Here is a 24017-nt window from a genome sequence, read left to right as displayed (position 1 = left end):
TTGGATATACTGGGAGAACGCCCTCCTGTATAGCGAGCCTAAGGCTGCTGAGCCTGGGTCAGCCCGTGTGCTGGTGGTACCCCAGCGCTTCAAAGCCTTCCTACTGGGGTTGGCTCATGACGTTCCATTAGCTGGACATCTGGGGCAGGACAAGACCTATGACAGGCTTGTCACCCATTTTTATTGGCCCCAGATGAGAATTGATTCAGACATCCATTGTAGGACCTACCAAACTTGCCAGGCAAGTGGGAAAAGTGGGCGGAAGCAGAAGGCTCCCCTCCAACCTTTTCCTGTCGTCAGTACCCCCTTTGAACGAGTGGGGATTGACATTGTGGGGCCACTGGACCCCAAGACAGCCATGGGCAACAGGTTTATCCTGGTCTTGGTGGACCATGCCACCCGGTACCCGGAAGCCATCCCTCTCCGCACAGTGACGTCCCCCGTGGTGGGACGGGCACTGATGGGTGTTTACTCCCACATGGGGTTCCCCAGAGAGGTGGTGTCAGACCGGGGCACCAACTTCATTTCTAATTATATGAAGTCTCTGTGGAAGGAGTGTGTGGTAACCTACAAGTTTATCACTCCTTACCACCCTCAAGGTAATGGGCTGGTTGAAAGATTCAACCGGACCCTAAAAGGCATGATTATGGGTCTTGAAGAACCAATGAGGTGTAAATGGGACGTCCTCTTACCATGCCTACTGTTTGCTTACCGTGAGATGCCACAAAAGTCTCTAGGGTTCAGCCCCTTGGAGCTTTTGTATGGACACCCGGTAAGAGGGCCTTTGAGTCTGGTCACAGAATCTCCCAGGAAACCTCCCCAGGATGTATACAGTTACATGCTGGCCTTTAGGAACCAGACTCGGTGCTTCAGAGATCTTGCTCAGGCAAATCTGGAGGCCAGCCAGGAAGAGATGAAGCGGTGGTACAACCAGAATGCCACTCTGGTTGAGCTTCAACCTGGTCAGAAAGTTTGGGTCATGGCCCCTGTAGAACCTTGTGCGCTCAAGGACAGGTGGACTGGAACATTTGAGGTTGTGGAGAAAAAGAGCAATGTCACCTACTTGGTGGACTTGAAGTCTCCCAGGAACCCCTTGAGGGTCCTGCATGTCAACCGGTTAAAGCCCCACTGTTGGACTTGGCCCTTCTGGCAAGTTCACCCCCAGAACTTTTTGCATTATCCTAGCCTATTTCCTGTGTTGTACTAGTGGTTTTAGGCCTCTAGGCGCTTGCACACTGTGTCCCAGTGGAAAGCGCATGCACTCTGTGTATGGTTTAGTGAGACTGACCTGCCCTCCCATAGGAATGCATGGGGGATCTGAGTGACCGTGGTAGTTCCTGATGCGTGGGTAGTGCAGGGTCGAGTTTGGTATGTACCAACTTGTGAGAGTGAATGCTGCGCGATGATGTGTGCGGCGTTACTGTAGCTAGTGTAGAAGTGCCACTTCTAGATGCTGGCATAAATGTGCAGTGGCTGTCTGACGTGTGATTGGCTAGTGAGCCTGGCTCCAGGAGTCAGGATGGGTCTGCCCCAGTGGTTGGTGGAGAAAGCTGCATGTTGATGAGTGGGAGGAGTACACCTGGGACCTGAATAGGGCTGGGCTTTCCCCACACAATGCTGGCTCCGCCCCCTGTGGTGCGACTGATGACCCTGGCCTGTTCTGTGAATGGGGAGAGGGGCTGAGCAAAACAAAGTGCTCAAGAACGAGTTGCATCTGGTTCGCCCCTTCCCTGCACCTTGGGACAAGGGGAAATGGTGTATAAAAGAGGGGCTGTGACCCCATGAAAATGTTCTCGTTCTGACTTGAATCTACCAGGGGCGTGCTGCTGCTGGGGCCCAGGGGAAGGCTTGCCTCCCTAGGCCCTGCCCAGCCCCTGGATGCCTGAGGGACTCCTGGGACCTTTTTAGATTGATGCTCTTTGCCCCAGGACCTTTGCATCCTTCTAGCGCCTGGGAGCGCTTTAACTTGAGAGGGAGCCTGTGCCTTGTCTCTGCAGCGCTGGGCTTCTGTCTCCTTGGAGGGAATCCCCAGCGTAGGGATCCCCCCTCATTGTGTGCCTTACGGGTGCCCACCCCGCTTATCGTTTTCTTTTGGTGCGCAGGTGCCCACCCTGCGTCTTCATGGCGTTGGCGAGATTGATCGGCGGGTGCCCACCCCGCTGGTTTTGTATTTAGATCCCGGGTGCCCACCCCGCATGGCCGCTTATTTTTTTATTATAGTGCGCGGGTGCCCACCCCGCGACTTTGCCTGCCGCCGAGATTGCCGCCCTAGGCCCCGCCGCGGCCGCCCCGGAAATCAGGCAAGTTTGCCTGTGACGGGGGCGGGGCCGCGGCAGGACCGGAAGTAGAAGGGGCGCCTGGGCGCGAGGGGCTCCTGTGTGGAAAGGGAAGCCCCGCGCGCCGCACCGAAGGGATGCCGTCTGGAGCCACGTAGGCTCCGTGAGTGAAGTAGAGTCCCGGGTCCCAGGAGGGGGCCCGGGTGAAGAAAGGTGGCCGGTGCAGGCAGCGCCTGTCCATTCTCTCCTCCGGGGCTCCCGTGGTGAAGGGGAAGCCCCGGTGCCGCGAGTAGTGCCAAGGTGTCGGCCCTCTACCTCGAGGGGCCGTGGCGGGGCTGCACGCATGCAGCCTGGACCACCGAGAGCCTCGCAGCCTCCATATCGAAGCCCCGGTCCCAGGAGAGGGACCGGGCGAAGAACAGAGCAGCGTGCCACGTGGCGTCTGGTGAGTGGAGCTGGTGGGGAGGGGGTTCATATCGAGGCCCACTATCTGTGCCTGGCCCCCTTTATTGTTCCCCCTGAGTGGCCCCGCCAGAGAGCGGGCAGCTCTTACGTCGCTTGACATGTTGATCTTAAGAGCCCCGTGTGGCTCCAACGCTATGGGGGCATGTTTTATTTTGAAGAGCCTACCTGCTCCAACGTGGAGCATAACGATTTCAAGAGCCTGTGTGGCTCCAAAGGGGCATAGTTGTTTTCAGAGCATTTGGCGCAAATTAATTTCAGGAGCCAGTGCGCTCCACAGTACTGGGGGGGCATGTCGTTTTCAGAGCCTAGGTGGCTCCAACGTTTTGGACATCATTTCCAGGGCCATTGAGAGCCCATGCCTCCTATTTGCCTGCCACAGCTGCGCAGCACTTAGTGCCAGCTGCAGCATTTAGGCCCTGTTCTTGTCCCCAGCTGCCCAGCAAGTAGTGGGCAGCTGCTACGTTTAGGTTCTGGCGCAACCTGGACCCTAATGTGATTTAGGTGTTATTGTGCTTTATGTACTAATGCGTTGGGTGTTAGGAAATGTACTGTGTATAGCATGTTTTGCGCACCCTGTGTTTTATACCTCTAGATAGGCTTTCTGCCTAGGAGGTTGTTTTACCTGTTTAGGTTGATGTTAGGGAGATTATACTCCCCTGTGTGATGTACGCCCCTAGTGTAGTTATACTTAGGTGGTTAGGTCTAATGCGTTAGACTAATGAGAAATTGCATAATGTGTTTATGCCCCTGTGATGGATGCAGGATAGGTTTTATACCTGATTCTAGTGTGATGACGCTGAGGTCATTATTGCGCCAGTAGTTACTGGTTGTGCTCTACAGTGATAATTTGTGTTACAGTTAGTATATGTTCTACATGTACAATTGGTGATTTGTGCTGATTCTGACAGTGGTCCATGTGGCCCTGTCTCGTGTAAATAGTCCCTTGTAAATTCCGCCCAGTGCCAGTTGGCACAGTGTAAATTGTGTGAATATTATCTAATGTGTTTTGGTATAATACAAAGGCTATTTTTATATATAACCTTGTGTGGAGTTTCCTTTGTGGTGGGCCTTGGGTGTTGTTGCTGTGTGCGTGCGCAAACGCTTTACACATTGCCTCCGGGATAAGCCTGACTGCTCGTGCCAAGCTACCAAGGGGGTGAGCAGGGGTTATCTTTGGCGTGTAACTCCCCAGCCCTGACTAGAGTGGTGGTTTCTGCCTGGCTTTGGCGCAAGCCCTAGCCAACCAGAAATCCCATTTCTAACACCCACTTAGAAAGGTCCGAAGTGGGCATGCTCCTAGCCACAGATGCTGGAATGGAGGAGGAGAGTGAGCCTCTTCCTGACCTCCTGTGTGCAAAAGAGCAAGATGGGTCAGTGGATGGTGTTGTCCTCTCTGACACACTGACCCCTGAGCAGCAGCAAGATTGTCACCATCTGTTGGGACAATTCCCTGATCTGTTCTCCTTAATCCCTGGAGTCACTCAGTGGTGTGTCCACGATGTGGACACCGGGGACAGCACTCCTGTGAGGCACAAGGCCTACAGGGTGACTGACAAGGTCAGAGCATACATCAAGGAGGAGGTCTCCAAGATGTTTGCCTTAGGGGTGGTTGAGTCCTCTAGCAGTCCTTGGGCCAGCCCAGTGGTCTTGGTCGCAAAGGCTGCAGCGCCTGGTGCCTCACCAGAACTTCGGTTCTGTGTGGATTACTGAGGACTCAATTCGGTCACCAAGACTGACGCGCACCCCATCCCCAGAGCTGATGAGCTCATAGATCGGTTGGGGGCTGCCCGGTACCTTAGTACGTTTGATCTAACGTCTGGGTACTGGCAGATCGCCTTGACTGATGGGGCAAAAGAGAGGTCTGCATTCTCCACACCAGATGGGCACTACCAGTTCCGGGTTATGCCCTTTGGGATGAAGAATGCCCCTGCCACATTCCAGAGGTTGGTCAACCAGGTAATGGCTGGACTGGAGGATTTCAGCGCCGCCTACCTGGACGACATAGCAGTGTTCAGCGCCAGCTGGGAGGAACACTTGCGCCACCTCCAGGAAGTGTTGTTGGCCCTGCGCAGAGCAGGCCTCACAATCAAGGCCAGTAAGTGCCAGATTGGGCAGGGTTCAGTGGTGTACTTGGGGCACCAAGTAGGGAGCGGCAAGGTGGCCCCCCTGCAACCCAAGATAGATACCATCCTGGCTTGGGAACCGCCCAAAACCCAGACTCAGGTGAGAGCCTTCTTGGGTCTCACGGGTTACTACAGGAGGTTTGTCAAGGGGTATGGCAACATTGTGCACCCCTTGACCTCGCTGACTTCCAGGAAGCAGCCAAGACTTGTGATCTGGACTGACACCTGTCAGAAGGCCTTTGACACCCTGAAAACTGCAATGTGTACAGCACCGGTCCTCCAGGCGCCTAACTTTTCCAAGGAGTTCATTGTCCAGCCGGACGCTTCAGAGCATGGTGTGGGGGCTGTTCTAGCACAGATGAATGAGGAAGGCCGAGACTTACCTGTTGCCTTCATCAGCCGGAGGTTACTTCCCAGGGAACAGAGGCGGAGTGCAATAGAGCGTGAGGCATTTGCTGTGGTATGGGCGCTGAAGAAGCTAAGACCCTACCTGTTTGGGACTCACTTCCGGGTTCAGACAGACCACAGGCCCCTCAGATGGTTAATGCAGATGAGGGGTGAAAACCCAAAGCTGTTGAGGTGGTCCATTTCCCTACAGGGGATGGACTTTACGGTGGAACACCGCCCTGGTACAGATCACGCCAATGCTGATGGTCTGTCCAGATTTTTCCGCCTTAGTGATGAGGACTCCCTAGGTGAAGGGTAGTTCTCCCCACATTTCAGCTGGAGGGGACACGTGTTAGACCTGGCATCATTGGCATGAGTCTCTCCTCCATTTTTTTCTGTTGGCCTCCTCTGTTTACGATGTTTTGCTGGAATATTGCTTTGGCCACTGTGCTGCTGCTGATCAGTGCCACAGTGCAAGTGCTCCCTATGTTAAATTGATACATTGATTGGTGTTACCATGATTGGCTTGGTTGACTTACTGTTCAGACCCTAGTCTAGTGCACTGCGTGTGCCAAGGGCATGTAAGTTAACTGCTGCTGGTGGGCTTGCAGCACCGGTTGTGCCACCCACAGAAGCAGCTTGTAAAATGTGTCCCAGGCCAGCCATCGCAGAGCCTGTGTGCAGTCCCTGACTGCCATGTCGACTTGGCAAGGAAACCTACTTGCCAGTCTCTAAAACCTTCACTTTGCCACATTTCAGACACCTCTATGGTAGGCCCTAGGGCTGGGTGCATTGTTGGTAAAAGGTATGTCATGCCCTGATGTGTGTGGCATGACCTAATAGTGAATTACAGCCTGTTGGTTGACCTACGAGGAGGTTTGCCTTATGCAGTACACGGAGCAGGCAGTGATGTATTTCTGCAGGGAGAGAGGGATACCCCCAGTAGGCAACACACGCCGGAAGCTATTTCTCTATGAGGCCCTCAAGAGGGGGGAACCCTTAGAGATCGGTGGGGACCTGTCAGATTACCCCTCCGCATATTTAAAGGGTGGATTTAGTGGAGACCCGGAGGAGGACCTCCAGAGAGGGGAGGACTCCGAGAGTGAAGGGGCCCAATCCATAACCCCAGAGGGTGGTGACACTGACGAGGAGGAAGAAGATGATCGGGTGGAGACGCCAGTAGCGAGTGAGGACACCAGAGTTAGGGAGTCCCGCGCTGGGTCCAGTCCCGGGGGCACTGCCCCGTCCCTTTCCCTGGGTGGATAGGAGGGAAGAAAGGGAGCATCAGCTGGCGCTGAAAAGGCTCAGAGTGGAGCTAGCGCAGCTGAGTGTGGAGGAGAGAAGGCAAGAGACTGAGAAGTTCCTAGCGCAGGAAAGGATGGCTGAGGCAGAGAGGGCCTTTGCCAGGGAGAGACTAGCTCGGGAGGGTAGATTGTCCCCTGAGAGTGGTTTCTGTGGTCTGGATTCACCAGTGAGGGTGGGATCCAGTGGTGTCAGCGAGAGTGGATCCAATGTAGGGTGTCCCACTCCCAGAGCCCGGGAGACGGTACCTGATTCCCAGGAGGACAGGGACAGGTTAGAGTTCAGGGGCAGGGGGAAACTGTCCCACCAGTCCTGGGGGGAGTTTGCGGAGGTGTGGGCGGGGTCTAGGCAGGAAGGACGGGCGTTGCTGAGGGGGCCGCCCGTGAGGCCGGACGAGCCCAAGCGCAGCCGGAAGCCGACCGAAGGACGAAGCCAGGCGGGAGCTTACCCCGCGCTGGCCGGTGGAGCGCTCCTGGAGGCGGGGCGCGCCGGAGGTGTCGAAAGTGCCACCTGCTGCCTGGCCTGAAGCCGCGAGGAAGCGGGAGCGGAGTCCAAGTCCCAGGGTCCCAGGAGGGGACCCGGGTGAAGCCCAGCAAAGGCCTAGCATCGGCGGGGCTCCCGGGAGCGAGGGAGAGCCCCGCGAGCCGGACCTGAAAGTCCCGAGTCCCAGGAGGGGGCTCGGTGAAGAGCGAGGAGAGCCCGGGTGAAGCCGCAGGAGGAGCTGGAGTCAGCAGGGCTCCCCGTGAGTGGAGGAGAGCCCTGCACATAAGGAGACGGAGCCCAGAGCAGAACCCGGAGAGTCCCGGTGAGTGAGGGGCTCTAGCGGCAACGTGGGAGCCAAGGGGGCCCAGGTCTACTGTGGTGGGGGGGGTGTCGGGGCACACTATCGGTGCCCACCCCCGGTGACTCTGCTAACTGTACTTTGTGTAGTTGCCCCACCGGACAGTGAGTTCTGCGACGGTGGGCAGACTTTCCTTCCGAGTCCCGGAGGGGACCCCAACATTGCGGGAACTTGGTGCACTCGGCACAGCTGCCCCGCAGGACAGTGGGCAGCTGCAACGTCTTTGGGGCATGTGTAGGCGGGTTGTCCTGACGTATGCCTGATAGTCGCAGGGGCATGCATTATGTTGAACGGCGTAGTGTGCTTGGACGCCTAATGAGATGCATATTGTTTTATGCCACGATGTCTCCCTAATGCTAGTGATTTGCTATGTGCAGCACTATGTGGAGATGCCAGGTTTTGGAGCGCTATTGATGCGCTATGTGTAGCCCTATGGTAAATGCAATGTTTTAAAGCGCTATTGAATTGCTATGTGCAGCGCTATGTTAAATGCCATGTTTTAACGCGCTATTGAATTGCTATGTGCAGCGCTATGTTAAACTGCCATATTTAAAGCGCTATTGAATTGCTATGTGCAGCGCTATGTTAAATGCCATGTTTTAACGCGCTATTGAATTGCTATGTGCAGCGCTATGTTAAATGCCATGTTTTAACGCGCTATTGAATTGCTATGTGCAGCGCTATGTTAAATGCCATGTTTTAACGCGCTATTGAATTGCTATGTGCAGCGCTATGTTAAACTGCCATATTTAAAGTGCTATTGAATTGCTATGTGCAGCGCTATGTTAAATGCCATGTTTTAACGCTCTATTGAATTGCTATGTGCAGCGCTATGTTAAACTGCCATATTTAAAGCGCTATGGATTTGCTATGTGCTGCGCTTTGATTCCATGCCAGGTTTTGCTGTTTTAATGAACTGCCCAAGTGTAAGAAATGGGAACCCATGGTTGGCGTTGGTAAGGACCAGCGACAAGCAGGGACCCTTCACTTCTAGTCAGGGCGTAGGATTACCTCCAAGAATAACCCCTGCTCACCCTTAAGGTTGCGTGGCGCGAGCAGACAAGGCTAATCCCCAGGCGTTATACAGTTAAGCATTTGAAGGCATACACACAGTAAGCATATCAGTAGCACCACAGAGGGACACCAGTCAAGGTTTATAACAATACGTAGGCTTTATGAAAATATTTTCTTTTGCAGGCTTAAGTACAAGACCGTTAATAACGTTTCGCGAGGCACACAATACTTTTCGGGTTCATAAGTGCTCTTCGATAATGCTTAAACTCAGGTTCTGTGCAGAGCGGGTCTCAGCGGGACGGACCTTCAGATCCGCGGTGCGCACTTTCCAGTGCGGGGGGGCACAAATACCTGCCAATGACTTGGGACGATGCGGGGCTTTGGACGGACGTCGGCAGCTCACAGGCAGGTCCGGCTCTCAGCAGCGCGTTGGGGCGGGACGGACCTCCGGAGGTGCTGCGGCGGAGTCAGGCTGCGGCAAAGTCCGGGACGGGGGATTCTGTTGGACTTGGCCCTTCTGGCAGGATCACCCCTGAAACTTTTTGCTTTTACTTATGACCTGGTGTTAGTAATTTTTGGCTTCTGCGCACTTTACCGCTGTGTCCCAGGGTAACGTGCGTGGGTGTAGTGAGGATGGCCTGCCCTCCCATAGGAATGCATGGGGGAATGTATGTGTCCCTGGTAGTTCCTGATGCGTGGGGAGTGCAGGGTCGAGTCTGGTATGTGCGGACTCGTGTGATGGAATGCTGCGCAATGAGGTATGCAGCGTGTATGTGTCTAGTGGGGAAGTGCCACTTCTAGACACTGGCATAAATGTGCAGTGACTGCCTGGCGCGTGATTGGCTGGCTGAGGTCATGTTATGGGCTAGGGAATCCCCAGAGTCAGGATGAGTCACCCAGTGGTGAATGGGGAGATCAGCAGCCAGAGGGGTGGGAGGAGTACACCTAGGACCTGAATAGGGCTGGGCGTTCCCCACACAATGCTGGCTCCGCCCCCTGTGGTGCGACTGATGACCCTGGCCTGCTCTCTGAATAGGGAGAGGGGCTGAGCAAAACAAAGTGCTCAGGAACCAGTTGTAAATGGTTCGCCCCTCCCCTGCACCTTGAGACAAAGGTAAACCTGTGTATAAGAAGGGGCTGTGACCCCATGTACAATGTTCTCTCTTCTAGGATCCTATCTGAGGGGGGGGCTGCTGCTGCTGGAGGCCAGGAGGAACCGCCACTTGGGACTGCCTTCCTGTCTGGAGGGCCCAGTGAGCTGGCCCCTGGCCCAGCCTTGCCCCCTGCCTGCCTTCCTGAACTTTGCCAGGACTTTGTTGCTGGACTTGCTCACAGTGCCTGGGGAGCGCTATACCTATTTGCTGAGAAGCGCCTGCATCTGTGGACAGCAGCGCGGCGCTATGATAATCTACGCGGGAATCCCGACGTAGGGATTCCCCCGCTTTGCCAGTGGGTTGGAGCGGGTGCCCACCCGCATTGCCGCCGTTAAGGAATTGATATCCCTAGCGGGTGCCCACCCCGCCAGGGACCTTGCCGTTTCCTTGAGTTAATTATCGGGAGCCTACCCCGTAGTTTCCGCGGCCGCCGGGAACCCTGGTCCGCCGCGCTGCCCGCGGTGACCCAGAAGGGGATCCCGGCAGCCTTGGTGTGGGCGGGGCCGAAGCCCGGAAGAGCAGCGCCGCGTCCCCCACCCAGGCGGGATCCCGCCCTGCACTGGGACGTCCTGTCTCCGAGTTTGGAGCCGGTGGGCTCCGCATTCAAGTCCCGGGTCCCAGGAGGGGGCGCCGGTGAAGTCCGCGAGGAACGGGCCCTGAAGACCGAGTCCTGCCTTTGCCACCTCTCCCCCAGCCGGTGAGTGTAAAAAGGGAGTCCGGGTTGGGAGAGGCGGAAGCAGAGCGGCCCCGCTTGACAGAGGCCGCTCCAACGGGACCGCAGTGTTGGTTTCCGAGCGCGAGTGGCACTCCAACGTAGGGGGGCATTGTCTGCTAAGTGCGCGTGGGGCTCTAACGTCCAGGGGCATTTCTTTGGTGTGGTGAGCCCACGAGGCTCCCACGCGGCGCAGTGGTTGTTAAAGAGCCCCGAGAAGGCTCCAACATACGGGGGCATTTCTTCAGTGGTAGAGCGGCCCCAGAAGGCAGAGGGCCACTCCCACCTTGCCCCACAGAGTTGTGCAGAGCCACGGAGGCTCTAGGGGGCATTTCTTGTTGTTTGAGCCCAGCGAGGCTCCAAGGGGCCAGTCCTTTGTTTAGAGCCCAGAGGGGCTCAGGGGACAGTCAGTTGGCCAGAGCCTGCAAGGCTCCAGCGTTGGCCCCATCATTGTTCTACAGCTGCCTAGCACTTCGTGGGCAGCTGCTCCGTTTAGGCCCCTGACACTGGGACACAGGGCGTCCTAGCCCCAACAAGGCCAGTTGGCCTAGGGACAGTCACAGGTGGTGACTTATGTGAGTTTGGCGCAATTGTGTTTTCCTGCACCTCTGAATGTGTTTTTATGCGTCATGTGCCTTGTGTTTACACCTCTGAATGTGTTGTGATGCATCATGTGTAATGTGGTTATACCCCTACAGGTATTGTGATACTTAGGTGGTTGTTTTTCTCCTAGTACAGGTGGTGCTAGTGAGGTCCTGGTTCCCTGCGCAATATTCTCCTAAGGTGGTTAGGGTTGCGTAGGTGGTACTTAACATTTACCAGTAGTTACTGGTTGTGTGCTACAGTGATTTACAGTCTATGTTCTAAGTGATATTCCAAGTGCTAGTTCTAAAAGTGCTGATTCCTGACAGTGGTCCAGGTGGCCCTGTCTTGTACATATCCCCTGTATATCCTGCCCGTGCCTGTTGGCTCATTGTAAAGTGTGTGTTTTTATCTAATGTGTTTTGGTATAATACAAAGGCTATTTTTATATAATACCTTGTGTAGGAGAGTAGGGTCTGCTATCCTATGGTCACCCCAAATTTTTGCTTTTTGCTTCACTGGTTTTTGACATATTGAGGCTGTGGACCTGCCAATCAGACCCCCAGCCTGCTGTTCTCTCTACTAAATTTACACTATGCACCCTAGGTGCATAACCAATTGGAAGTGGATCACCCTGTGAGCCCCTGTACCAGTGTACACTAGGTACCCAGGGCATTGGTGTATCTAAGGCCTACCAGGGGCTGAAGCATGTATTGTGCCACCCCTGGCCTGGCCTAACAAATTTGACACAACTGGCTGATCACTCAGCTGGGGTAAGTTGGTGTAACCACCTCTTACTTAGGTGTAGTATACCTATACCTAACCTCAAATGGGACACCTGGTAACCTATAAGTCACTCCTATGGCAGGCCTTAACAATCCTGAAGGCAGAGTGCTTGGTTCCATGTGAGATGGTGCTCTGGCATGAGCTGAGCCTGTCTGCAGTGGTCGGAACAACTTCCTTCTACTGTTTCCAGATATCGTCATACCATATACTCTTAAGTGCATTATGAACCTCGCGGTTAAATGCTAACTTTGGTTTGGCTTTATCAAAACATGTCGAGTAAGGTGTCATACGAATTGGAATACTAACCCCTCGCCAATTCTGGCGACGGGGTTAGCATTCCACCCTTCTAGAGGGACACGACATGTACAGTACCTGAAACCCGGGTAAAATCAGACATAGCCTCAGCTCCACAAAATGGATGCTGCCACCACAGACACAAGTCTGTCCTCCTGCTGCTGGGAGTCCTTCCAGCTTGGGAGGTGTGGACAAAGGGTTTCCTGCCAGGGGAGGTGCGTGCACCACCCCAGACAGGATTTTGTGTATTGGTCAGGTAGGGCTTGAAAGAAACCAGACATGCCTGTGGCTCACAAGGAGCCTCGGTGCATATGCCAGTTCAATCCGGTCCTGGGGCTTACCAGTCCCGGGCCTGGGGCGAGCTGGACAAAGGATTGGGGGTGTAACCACCCCCCTTCCTGGTCCCACCCTTAGGGAGGGACCTAGCAGGTAGTCCGGCCCCTAGAATCCGCTTAAAGGTAGGAGCTGCGTCCTAAGACTTCAGACATCCTGGAATCAACTTGAAACTAAGAAGAAGACGGGAACTTCGACGCTCTGCCGCACAGAGGACTGAAGCCAATCTCCCCTGTGGTCAGGGAGTGACCACCTTGCTAACGCAAGCACCACCCAGCGAATCAACGTCTGCTTTGCCGCCGCCTCCCGCCCGAGCCCAGAGACTGACAAGACCTGGACCTCCAGACCTCTCACCGCCCGGTCCACAGTCCCTGAAAAAGAGAGACCCGTGGAGGCAACGAGACACGTGGAGCCAGCCATCTTGAAACAACCACGACAAGCTGCAAGTGCAACAACCGAGGATCCCTCCAAGTTGTGCTTTGGGATCTGAGAAGCCCAACCCTCGAGCAGCATCTGTACCAAAGGTGAGCCCTCCAGCATCTCCACGATCTGCGTGGGGCCCTTCTGCATTTTGCCACTCGACGCGCCTAACCGGTTGCTGGCCCGCTGGCTAGTGGCCATCTTGGCGACGAACTTCAAGAAATACACCGCTGGTCTGGTTGCTCCAGACTGGCCCTTGCTTCCCTCCAAAGGAGCAATCCCTCTGACCTTGCTGGTCAGAACCATCAGCTTATTTCGTTTTCCACAACAATTGCTTTTGCCAAGGCTTGTTTGCTTCGATCAAGGCACCTGGTGCCACGCTGGTCACTGGCTAGTGACTGTGAACACTGTCCCCGCCGATACCGCCGACACCGCGAGAGCCTGCGTGGGACAGCCCGTGAACCGACTCCTGGACGTCGTCAACCTTCAGGGACCACGTGGCTGCAGAGACAAGCTGCACCTTTCCTCCTGTTTGCACCCGACATCGCCTGGTACCCACCTGGTGCCACACTGGTCACTGGCTAGTGACTGTGAACACTGTCCCCTTTGCTTACAGGTCTTCTACAACTCCGATCCACCCTTGGATCCACCGCATCCCTTCCGGACCGACCGCCTGCAGCATCTTTGTCCACAGGCTCCATTGAACAGATAGAAGAAACCCGACGCACTTCGAGGCCTATGCACCCGCTTCCTGTGGGTGAGGTAAAGCTGGCACTCCAGTGCCCAAGTGTAGAGTATCATCTCTAGTGTCTGTGTTTCCAATCTTGAGTTCATAGTCCACCCGGAAGATCCTCTTTGCAGTAACTTTGTAACTTTTACGCACCCATTGAAAACCTATGGGAGCACGCGTGTGACTATTTGCTCTGCACACGCAACCCGTGGACCTCCTGGTCACTAACTGAAGTTAGCTCATTGTAGGCCCAGCGATTCTAGAGGCCCTAGGCCTTTTCCCTTTTCTGTTCGTGGTATTTATACCACTATTTTAGTATATGGTTTGAGCGGCCACAAGGGCCTATCCATATAAAGTGCAACTTCTGTGTATTCTACTGTAATCTTGTTTGACGATTTGTGCTCCTGTGCTCATAAAGAGACTAGGGGTTACTTTGAGAAATAAATACATATATATTTTGAATATATATCTGTGTGGTGTCCTTTCATTGGTATAAAAGGGGGTTGCATTTGGTAAAACAGCTTGCTTAACACGTTTCACGAGTTTAGCCTCAAAGACTGCTTAGCCTACGCTACCACTAGGGCAGCTGGTCCGAAAAGGTTGACTTACAACCACACCATAAGGGTTGCTTGGCATGGTACAAGGTGGTCACTTTAACTAGTGAACATCATATACCAGGCCAACTTCTCACATTGGTGAGCAGCGGTTGGATTTGAGCTTGCTGTGTTTTACCATTGTAATCTCTTGGTTACCAATTGAAAGATCACATAGGTACCTGTAGGTACATATAAAACAAGATTAGATATACTTAAGTTCTACTGAACTTAGTGTTGTAGAGCAAAGGGAGTAGCACACCCTGACTACAACTACTAGATAGGTTTAGTAGGTAAACCCAAGTGTAGGTAGATTGCAACACATCCACCCACACTTAAGAGCAATGGCTGGGGCAGAGGGGTCCACTGTACCCATCTCTGTTGAGAGTGACCCCCAGAGGGCACCATCCATCTTTGCTACCCTTAATCAAAATGAGCTCAGGCAGTTGGCAAATATCAGGGGCCTTAAACAGCCCAATAATCCTACTTCTGCTGAACTCAGGGAGCTTTTACAGGCTGATGAAGATCAGAAAGCTCTCAGGAAAGCCTCCCAGTTAGCCCCTTTAGGGACAGGAACAGGAGGCCCCCCTTCTGAAGATGCTACTGAAGTACCCCTTTCCAATAGCCATCCCTTAGATGAGAATCATACTACAGAGGAGGAAAGTGGTGGGGATACAGAAGGTAGTGAAGTTGAAGGGAGAATTAGCCCAGTGCCAAGTGTTATACGTGGCCCAGCTAACTTAAGGCTATTGGGGACTGACAATGGGATCACCCCATTGGATCTCCCCAGTGGACTTAACCAGGGGCTTGGGAGGCAAAGGAATCACTCAGGTGACTCTAATGCTTCTCATGCCTCTAGAGGCTCTCAAGGTCACTCCAGGAGAAGGATGACCACCCCTCAGAGGAGGGAGCATGAGGCCAGGATGCAAGAAGCCCAGCTGAGGATCAGGAAGCAGGAGCTAGAAGTAGCCCTGATGGAAGAGAAACTGAGCAAAGCTAGGCAGCATAAAGATAGTGGGTCTATACCCACTGGTGGCAGCATTGTCCCTAAGGACAAAGATAGGGTCTTTGACAATAGGAACCTGTCTAAGGTTGTGCCCCCCTACAAAAGTGGGGATGACATCCACAAATAGATGACTGCTCTTGAGAGAGCCTGCAAAGTGCAGCAGGTTCCTGAAGACCAGTGGGCAGCAATCCTCTGGCTCTCCTTTGAAGGAAGAGGCAGAGACAGACTCCTCACTACTAGAGAAGAGGATGTCAGAAATTACAGAGTCCTGAAGAGTGTCCTAGTTGATGGGTTAGGCTTAACCACTGAACAGTACAGGTTAATGTTCAGAGACACCCAGAAGACACAGACTCAGGACTGGTCTGAATACAGTGAATGTGCCACTAATGCTTTGGAGGGTTGGTTGCTGGGAAGTAAGGTATCTGATTATACAGGATTGTACAATTTGATGATGAGAGAACAGATTTTAAATAACTGTCAAAAACAGCAACTGCATCAACACTTGGTTGACTCTGATCTGACCTCACCCCAAGAATTGAGAAAGAAGGCAGACAAATGGGTCAGAACCAGGGTTAAGCAAAAGAACCAGAACCAGGGCCAAGGGGGTGATCAGAAGAAAACAGACCAAAAGGGTGGAGATCAGAAATCTAAAGACCAGAAGTCTTCAACAGGGCCCCAAACTACTGCTAAAGAGGGTGGGTCCCAGCCTAAAGGGAAGAAGAAAGAAGGTCAAAAGAAACCCTGGTGCAATCATTGCAAGAATACAACTCACTGGACTAATGATTGTAAAAAGGGTGGAGCCCCCAACACTGTTGCCCCTAAGGCACCTGCTCCCAGTACTACTGTTAGCAGTGTTGGTCCCCAGACAAAGGGTGTAGTGGGAATCACTATGGGAACTGAAGGAGATTCTGACTTAGACAGAACCCTGACACAGGCAGTCCTGATCTGTGATGGGGACATTGATTTGTCCCTGACTGTGAGCCCCAGTAACCTGGGCAAGTACAGACAGACTCCTTTAATTAATGAAAAAGTGGCTCAAGCCTACAGGGACACATGTGCCAGTGGCACTATGGTGACACCAGGCTTTGTGGATCCTGGACAGTACATACCAGGTGAGAATTACCTGGTGACCAATGCCAGCAATGCCACTACTTCACATAGTGTGGCAGTTGTTAACTTCTCATGGGGAGGGGTAACTGGCCTCAAAAGGGTTGTGGTTAGTGCAGACCTCCCAGTAGAATGTTTGTTGGGCAATGACCTAGAGAGTTCTCTATGGTCTGAAGTGGAGTACAGGACACATGCAGAGATGTTAGGTATGTCACCACATGTCCTTGCTGTGACCAGGTCACAGGCCAAAAAGTGCCTTACTGAACCACAGGTCTTGGATCCTGGAACAATGGACCAAGCACCTACCAAGAAGAAGAACAGGAGGGTCAAGGCTGTGCCTTCCCCCCTGCCTTTAGTGATGATCAACCTTCCCAGGAAGCTGATCTAGAGAACCCTGAAGGAACTGTCCCTGAAGAGCTTGAACCTGATCAGGTTGAGTTTCTGGGGACAGGGGGACCTTCAAGGGCTGACTTGAGGCAGGCTCAGTTATCCTGTCCCTCTCTTGAACCCCTCAGACAGCTGGCTGCTGCTGAGGCTGCTGGGAATGCTCAAGGTACCCATAAAGTGTATTGGGATGATGGGCTCCTTTATTCAGAGGCTAGAGACCCCATGCCTGGTGCAACCAGGAGGTTGGTTATACCTCTGCAATTTAGGGGCTTCCTTCTTACCTTGGCCCATGATATTCCTTTAGCAGGACACTTAGGCCAGAACAAGACTTGGGACAGGCTTGTCCCTCACTTTCACTGGCCTCACATGAATGAAGATACAAAGGAGTTTTGTCGCTCCTGTGTGACCTGCCAAGCCAGTGGCAAATCAGGTGGCACAACAAAGGCCCCCCTAATACCACTACCTGTGGTGGGGGTCTCCTTTGAAAGAGTGGGAATAGATATAGTGGGTCCCATGGATCCTCCCACTGCATCTGGGCACAGATTTATACTGGTGGTAGTGGATCATGCCACCAGGTATCCAGAGGCAATTCCCCTTAGGACCACTACAGCACCTGTTGTGGCCAGGGCCCTGCTGGGAGTATTCTCCAGAGTGGGGTTTCCTAAGGAGGTGGTTTCTGACAGAGGTACCAACTTCATGTCAGGATACTTGAAAGCTATGTGGAAGGAATGTGGTGTCAACTACAAGTTCACCACTCCTTATCACCCACAATGCAATGGGCTTGTTGAGAGATTCAACAAGACCCTAAAGGGTATGATCAAAGGATTACCTGAAAAGTTCAGGCGAAGATGGGACATCCTTCTACCCTGCCTTCTGTTTGCTTACAGAGAGGTCCCACAAAAGGGAGTTGGCTACAGCCCCTTTGAATTGTTGTTTGGGCACCCTGTAAGAGGCCCACTGTGTTTAGTGAAGGAAGGATGGGAGTTACCTCTCAAAAAGCCTAAACAAGACATAGTGGACTATGTACTTGGTTTCCGCTCCAGGATGGCTGAGTATATGGAGAAGGCATCCAAAAACCTTGAGGCAAGCCAGGCCTTACAGAAAGCTTGGCATGACCAAAAGGCTGTCTTGGTTGAGTTTCAGCCAGGACAGAAGGTATGGGTGTTGGAGCCAGTGGCCCCAGCAGCACTCCAAGACAAATGGTCTGGACCCCATAAAATCCTGGAAAAGAAGGGAGAGGTCACCTACTTGGTGGACCTAGGAACTCCCAGGAGTCCCCACAGGGTACTCCATGTTAACAGGTTAAAGGCATATGTTGACAGGGCAGACATGGGCTTGCTCATGGCTACAGATGAGGGACAGGAGGAGGAGAGTGACCCTCTCCCAGACCTGTTGTCTCAGAACCCTGAGGATGGCTCAGTTGAAGGAGTGACCCTTGGAGGCAACCTCACTGATCATCAACAGACTGAATGTAGACAAGTTCTACAATCATTTCAACACATGTTTTCCTTGATACCTAGCCAAACTGACTGGTGTACCCATGTGGTGGACACTGGTGACAGTCTGCCTGTAAAGAACAAGCTTTACAGACAACCTGACCACGTCAGGGACTGTATAAAGGCTGAGGTACACAAAATGCTGGAATTGGGTGTCATTGAACCCTCAGAGAGCCCCTGGGCTAGCCCAGTGGTTCTGGTCCCCAAACCTCACACCAAAGATGGCAAGAGAGAGATGAGGTTCTGTGTGGACTACAGGGGTCTCAATGCTGTCACCAGGACAGATGCACACCCTATTCCAAGGGCAGATGAGCTCATAGACAAACTAGCTTCTGCTAAGTTTTTGAGCACATTTGACTTGACAGCTGGCTATTGGCAAATCAGATTAGCTGAGGATTCTAAGGCCAAAACAGCATTCACAACCCCAGGTGGGCACTACCAATTTGTGGTGATGCCCTTTGGTCTGAAGAATGCACCTGCCACCTTCCAAAGGCTGGTGAACCAAGTCCTTACTGGGTTGGATGACTTTTGTGCAGCATATCTTGATGACATTGCTGTCTTTAGCTCCACCTGGGAGGATCACCTGACCCACCTAAAGAAGGCTCTTGAGGCTCTGCAAAGGACAGGCCTCACTATCAAGGCTACTAAGTGCCAGATAGGGCAGAGTAAGGTTGTGTATTTGGGCCACCTTGTAGGTGGAGGCCAAGTTCAACCACTGGAGAGTAAGATACAATCCATCAAGGACTGGTCTCCTCCAACCACCCAGACTCAAGTTCGAGCTTTCTTGGGCTTGACTGGGTACTACAGGAAGTTTGTTAAGAACTATGGGTCCATTGTGACTCCTCTTAATGATCTGACATCCAAAAAGATGCCCAAAAAGGTTCAGTGGACAGTAAGCTGTCAAAAGGCATTTGATGACCTGAAGGAGGCCATGTGCTCTGCACGTATCCTGAAAAGTCCTGACTACTCCAAAGAGTTTATTGTCCAAACAGATGCTTCTGAGTTGGGTGTGGGAGCTGTGCTGTCACAACTTAATGTAGATGGTCAAGACCAACCCATTGCTTTTATTAGCAGAAGGTTGACCCCCAGAGAGAAGAATTGGTTAGCTATTGAGAGGGAGGCCTTTGCTGTGGTGTGGGCCCTGAAGAAGCTGAGGCCATACTTGTTTGGCACTCACTTCAAGATTCAGACCGACCATAAGCCCCTCTTGTGGCTAAATCAGATGAAGGGTGAAAACCCCAAACTGCTTAGGTGGTCCATTTCCCTACAGGGGATGGACTTTACAGTGGAGCACCGGCCAGGTACTGACCATGGGAATGCAGATGGTCTCTCCAGGTACTTCCACTTAGGACATGAAGACGAGACTGGTCAAGGCTAGTTTAATGTCCCTGCGTTTGGGGGGGGGTTGTGTAGGAGAGTAGGGTCTGCTATCCTATGGTCACCCCAAATTTTTGCTTTTTGCTTCACTGGTTTTTGACATATTGAGGCTGTGGGCCTGCCAATCAGACCCCCAGCCTGCTGTTCTCTCTACTAAATTTACACTATGCACCCTAGGTGCATAACCAATTGGAAGTGGATCACCCTGTGAGCCCCTGTACCAGTGTACACTAGGTACCCAGGGCATTGGTGTATCTAAGGCCTACCAGGGGCTGAAGCATGTATTGTGCCACCCCTGGCCTGGCCTAACAAATTTGACACAACTGGCTGATCACTCAGCTGGGGTAAGTTGGTGTAACCACCTCTTACTTAGGTGTAGTATACCTATACCTAACCTTAAATGGGACACCTGGTAACCTATAAGTCACTCCTATGGCAGGCCTTAACAATCCTGAAGGCAGAGTGCTTGGTTCCATGTGAGATGGTGCTCTGGCATGAGCTGAGCCTGTCTGCAGTGGTCGGAACAACTTCCTTCTACTGTTTCCAGATATCGTCATAAAATATATACTCTTAAGTGCATTATGAACCTCGCGGTTAAATGCTAAATTTGGTTTGGCTTTATCAAAACATGTCGAGTAAGGTGTCATACGAATTGGAATACTAACCCCTCGCCAATTCTGGCGACGGGGTTAGCATTCCACCCTTCTAGAGGGACACGACATGTACAGTACCTGAAACCCGGGTAAAATCAGACATAGCCTCAGCTCCACAAAATGGATGCTGCCACCACAGACACAAGTCTGCCCTCCTGCTGCTGGGAGTCCTTCCAGCTTGGGAGGTGTGGACAAAGGGTTTCCTGCCAGGGGAGGTGCGTGCACCACCCCAGACAGGATTTTGTGTATTGGTCAGGTAGGGCTTGAAAGAAACCAGACATGCCTGTGGCTCACAAGGAGCCTCGGTGCATATGCCAGTTCAATCCGGTCCTGGGGCACACCAGTCCCGGGCCTGGGGCGAGCTGGACAAAGGATTGGGGGTGTAACCACCCCCCTTCCTGGTCCCACCCTTAGGGAGGGACCTAGCAGGTAGTCCGGCCCCTAGAATCCGCTTAAAGGTAGGAGCTGTGTCCTAAGACTTCAGACATCCTGGAATCAACTTGAAACTAAGAAGAAGACGGGACCTTCGACGCTCTGCCGCACAGAGGACTGAAGCCAATCTCCCCTGTGGTCAGGGAGTGACCACCTTGCTAACGCAAGCACCACCCAGCGAATCAATGTCTGCTTTGCCGCCGCCTCCCGCCGGAGCCCGAGCCCAGAGACTGACAAGACCTGGACCTCCAGACCTCTCACCGCCCGATCCACAGTCCCTGAAAAAGAGAGACCCGTGGAGGCAACGAGACACGTGGAGCCAGCCATCTTGAAACGACCACGACAAGCTGCAAGTGCAACAACCGAGGATCCCTCCAAGTTGTGCTTTGGGATCTGAGAAGCCCAACCCTCGAGCAGCATCTGCACCAAAGGTGAGCCCTCCAGCATCTCCACAATCTGCGTGGGGCCCTTCTGCATTTTGCCGCTCGACGCGCCTAACCGGTTGCTGGCCCGCTGGCTAGTGGCCATCTTGGCGACGAACTTCAAGAAATACACCGCTGGTCTGGTTGCTCCAGACTGGCCCTTGCTTCCCTCCAAAGGAGCAATCCCTCTGACCTTGCTGGTCAGAACCATCAGCTTATTTTGTTTTCCACAACAATTGCTTTTGCCAAGGCTTGTTTGCTTCGATCAAGTCGCCGACAGCGCCGACAGCGAGAACCTGCGTGGGACAGCTCGTGAACCGACTCCTGGACGTCGTCGACCTTCAGGGACCACATGGCTGCAGAGACAAGCTACACCTTTCTTCCTGTTTGCACCCGACATCGCCTGGTACCCACCTGGTGCCACGCTGGTCACTGGCTAGTGACTGTGAACACTGTCCCCTCTGCTTACAGGTCTTCTACAACTCCGATCCACCCTTGGATCCACCGCATTCCTTCCGGACCGACCGCCTGCAGCATCTTTGTCCACAGGCTCCATTGAACAGATAGAAGAAACCCGACGCACTTCGAGGCCTATGCACCCGCTTCCTGTGGGTGAGGTAAAGCTGGCACTCCAGTGCCCAAGTGTAGAGTATCATCTCTAGTGTCTGTGTTTCCAATCTTGAGTTCATAGTCCACCCGGAAGATCCTCTTTGCAGTAACTTTGTAACTTTTACGCACCCATTGAAAACCTATGGGAGCACGCGTGTGACTATTTGCTCTGCACACGCAACCCGTGGACCTCCTGGTCACTAACTGAAGTTAGCTCCTTGTAGACCCAGCAATTCTAGAGGCCCTAGGCCTTTTCCCTTTTCTGTTCGTGGTATTTATACCACTATTTTAGTATATGCTTTGAGCGGCCACCAGGGCCTATCCATATAAAGTGCAACTTCTGTGTATTCTACTGTAATCTTGTTTGACGATTTGTGCTCCTGTGCTCATAAAGAGACTAGGGGTTACTTTGAGAAATAAATACATATATATTTTGAATATATATCTGTGTGGTGTCCTTTCATTGGTATAAAAGGGGGTTGCATTTGGTAAAACAGCTTGCTTAACACGTTTCACGAGTTTAGCCTCAAAGACTGCTTAGCCTACGCTACCACTAGGGCAGCTGGTCCGAAAAGGTTGACTTACAACCACACCATAAGGGTTGCTTGGCATGGTACAAGGTGGTCACTTTAACTAGTGAACATCATATACCAGGCCAACTTCTCACACCTTGTGTGGAGTTTCTTTTGTGGTGGGCCTTGGCTGTTGTTGCTGGGTGCGCGCGCAAACGCTTTACACATTGCCTCCGGGATAAGCCTGACTGCTCGTGCCAAGCTACCAAGGGGGTGAGCAGGGGTTATCTTTGGCGTGTAACTCCCCAGCCCTGACTAGAGTGGTGGTTTCTGCCTGGCTTTGGCACAAGCCCTAGCCAACCAGAAATCGCATTTCTCACATTGGTGATCAGCGGTGGGATAGGACTTGCGTTTGCGCTGTACCGCAGCAGCAACTGGCTGCACTACAAAACTCTGCATTTAGATAGTCACATTTTGGGGATTATTGTTTTTGAAGTTCCATTATTTCTTCTCCTGAAGGTATCATTGTGTAATTGTGTCCAGTACATTTGCTCCCCGCCCTGCGCCCAGAGTTTGGTACCTGTGTCACGTGTGGTCAGGTTGAGGAATCAGAGGTGGTAGAAACTGCCTTACCAGTCCGAGGGGGGGGGTGTTGTGTGTGGATGAATGGTGTGTGGCACTAGGCAAATGAGTGTGAGTTCTCTGGGATAGAGAGCTTGCTGAATCCTTTGTGAATTGTGTACTCCTGTGTTAAGCTCAGACCCCTAGGTTCCCTGTGTAATCTTTTCTCAAGAACGTCCGCCAAAATGGAGCCTGCTTTTGATTCCTGTGATCTGTTTGGGTACAGTATGTTGGAGTTGGTAAGGTTCTGTGAAGAGAGAGACATAGGGGTGGATGAGTCAGACACTCAGTCCGAACTTAGAAGCAGCCTGATCCTATGGCAAAAGGGTCAATGGGATCTTGAGCGCAGTAGGATAAGGGCCCGGGCCTCACACCAGGAGGGTGGTGGGTCTGTGGGGAGCCCTGAAGATTCAGAAGAGGAGGAAGAAGATGTCAGTACCTGGATGCCAGTAGAGAGTGAAGGCCCCCTAGGTAGGGAGTCCCTTGCTGGGTCCAGCGCAGGAGGCAGCGCCTCATTCCCTCTCCTGTCCCCAGAGGAGGATAGGAAGTTAGCCTTAGAGGAGAAAATGGCATTATGGGCTCATGAGTTGAGTCTTAGGATATTGGCCCTTGAGCAACAAAAGCTAGAGACTGAGAGGGTCTTAGCGCAGGAGAGGATAGAGGAGGCTGAGAGGGCCTTCACCAGGGAGAAATCAGCTCTGGAGGGTAGACTATCCCCTGCGCGCAGTCTTAGTTTTCTGGGCTCCCCAGGGAGGGTTGAGTCCAGTGGTGGCAGCTAAATAGATTTCAGTGTAGGAAATCCCAGTCCCAGTTCCCCCAGTCTGGTACCTGTTTCCCAGGAGGAGGAGTTAAGGTTGAAGTTCAGGGGCAGTAGGAAGCTGTCTCACCAGTCTTGGGAGAAGTTTGTGGTGGCATGTGATGATGCACTGACCGATTGGGTGATACTTAACTCGGAATGTAGTTATTCCGCACTGAATGCTCTGGTTATCAAAGAGCAGCTATTCAGTAGTTGTTATCCCGGGTTGCGCCAGCACCTTTTGGGGTGTGGCTCCTTGTGTCCTTGGGAACTTGCAGAGGAAGCAGACCGTTGGGAAAGGGCCCAAGGTTCTGATGAGGAATGGGAGAGTACTTCTAACAGTAGTGGCGCAGGTATCTTCCAGCCCAGCGTGGTGGAAGAGGCTCAGTGTAGCCCAGCTAGGTCCCAGGATAGCGAGGAGGGTGTAGGGGCTCACTGCATGGCTCAGTGGAGCAGGAGTGAGAGGGTGACCGAGGGTCCCCAGACGCACGAAGCCCTGCCTCAAGGCTTGGATGGTTTCTTGAGGGAACACCAGGTTGGGGACCTAGGCTGTCCTGTTAGTCCATTTGAGGAAAATCTCCTAGTGA

This window comes from Triturus cristatus, chromosome 1_1 (assembly GCF_964204655.1).
Source record: "Triturus cristatus chromosome 1_1, aTriCri1.1, whole genome shotgun sequence".
NCBI lineage: Eukaryota > Metazoa > Chordata > Amphibia > Caudata > Salamandridae > Triturus > Triturus cristatus.
The sequence above is the reverse complement of the archived record's forward strand: the minus strand, read 5'-3'. Positions refer to the sequence as shown.